This window comes from Equus quagga, chromosome 15 (assembly GCF_021613505.1).
Source record: "Equus quagga isolate Etosha38 chromosome 15, UCLA_HA_Equagga_1.0, whole genome shotgun sequence".
NCBI classification, from domain to species: domain Eukaryota; kingdom Metazoa; phylum Chordata; class Mammalia; order Perissodactyla; family Equidae; genus Equus; species Equus quagga.
Genome location: NC_060281.1, coordinates 35,184,196 through 35,186,050, shown reverse-complemented (window position 1 = coordinate 35,186,050; position 1,855 = coordinate 35,184,196). Strand labels below are relative to the sequence as shown.

Genomic DNA, 1,855 nt, shown 5'->3' with positions numbered 1-1,855 from the left:
GAGTTTTCTATATATAAAATTATATCATCTGCAAATAGTGACAGTTTCACTTCTTCCTTTCCAATTTGGATCCCTTTTATTTCTTTTTCTTTCCTGATTGCTCTGGTTAAGATTACCAATACTATGTTAAATAAGAGTGGTGAAAGTGGTCATCCTTGTCTGGTCCTGTTCCTAGAGGGATAAGAATTAAGAGAACTCTTTACACTGTAAGAACTCCAGGAAGCCTCTGTTCTTCCCTTTATTCTTTCATCTTTCTGCCACCTTATTTTGGTCATCCTTTATGAAGTCCAACTCTTGTCTCTCTCATTGCTATTTTAGTGTTTTATCCATTCCTCACAGTGAAGGTACAAGGGAAACCCATTGCAAGAGACAGGAACCAATTACTGTCCACCTCAGTTCTTGACAGTGAGTGAATTCTCTTCAAGCTGATTTCTTCCTTGCAGCACATCTAGTCCCAAAATGAACTGCAACAAGACTCCTGACCTCGTCCTCTCAGGGCTGTCCAGTGACCCAGAGAAACAGCAGTTCTGATTTGGTCTCTTCCTGGCCCTCTACTTGCTGAGCCTCCTAGGGAGCTTGCTACTTTTGCTGGCTATTGGTGCTGACATCTGCCTCCACCCTCCCATGTACTTCTTCCTCAGCCAGCTCTCCCTGGTAGATCTCTGCTTTACTTCCACCACAGCCCCCAAATGCTGGAGGATTTGTGGACCAGTAACAAATCCATCTCCTTCTCTGGATGTCTGGCCCAACTATATTTCTTGGCTATTTTTGCTAATATGGACAATCTGTTTTTGACTTCCATGGCAATCAACCACTATGCCACCATCTGCCATCCTCTGCACTATCCACTTCTAATAATTCCTTGCAGATGTGGGCTGCTAATGGGCGGTCATGGGGAGCGGCCCACTCCAACTCTCTGATCCAAATCCTGTTGCTATCTTGACTATCCTTTATTAATCAAGAGATTCCCCACTTTTTCTGTGATTTTGGGCCACTCTTATGGCTTTCTTGCTCTGGGCCCACCTCAGTGAGGACTGATGGTGGCTCTGATGGGACTCACCATCTCCTCTTCATCTTCATATTTTCCATGCTGTAGCTAGGGTTCCATCAGCAAAGGGGAAAAGGAAAACCCTGGCCACATTCAGCTCCCACATCTCAGCGGTCATCCTTTTCTACAGCACAGTCTTTGCCATTACCTGAAATCTTCAACTTCTCACTCCTCTGGGGAGCTGGTTGCTACTGTCATGTATACCCTGGTAACTCCCCCTCTCAACCTTTTCATTTATTGTCTGAGAAATAAGGATGTGAAAGGTTCATTAAAAAGGGTTCTGAGCATAGACAGTTTTGGGGATTAGGGATAATCCCCATCAACAAGCACTTTGGGAAAAATCACTCCCACCACACCAACACGTGTACATAGTGAGTCAGCTAACACCAAGGCTGTCGCAGAGCATCACGTGATCTATTGGAAAGAATACTAAATAAAAATCAGGACAACTAGATTCTAGGTCCCAGTCCAGGTGGGGATTTTGATATATACACCTAAGGGTGGATTGGATTAGCTATTCTTTAACTTACCTTCCAACACAAATATTCAAACTGATCATCTGTTGCCACCACTAACACCATTGTGATCACCATTTCCTTTTCTATCAATGGTTTAATAATGAAAATCCTCACCATCAGCTTTATTATAGCCAATATCATCTTTGTTATCATCAAAGTCATCATACAAATTACTACGTTCAATACTATCTTCATCAAACTACCAGTACCCTCATCATTAGTAAAAGAGTAGGAAGATGTTGTGTACGATTTTCCCCTTTTAATCTCTCGTTTTTCAAAATATTTTTTA

At 42.3% G+C, this 1,855-nt stretch overlaps 1 pseudogene; it reads left to right on the top strand.

The window, feature by feature from the left end:
- The first annotated feature begins 459 nt into the window (after positions 1-459).
- Positions 460-1,355, top strand: LOC124227423 (olfactory receptor 1361-like; annotated as a pseudogene).
- Positions 1,356-1,855: the final 500 nt, after the last annotated feature.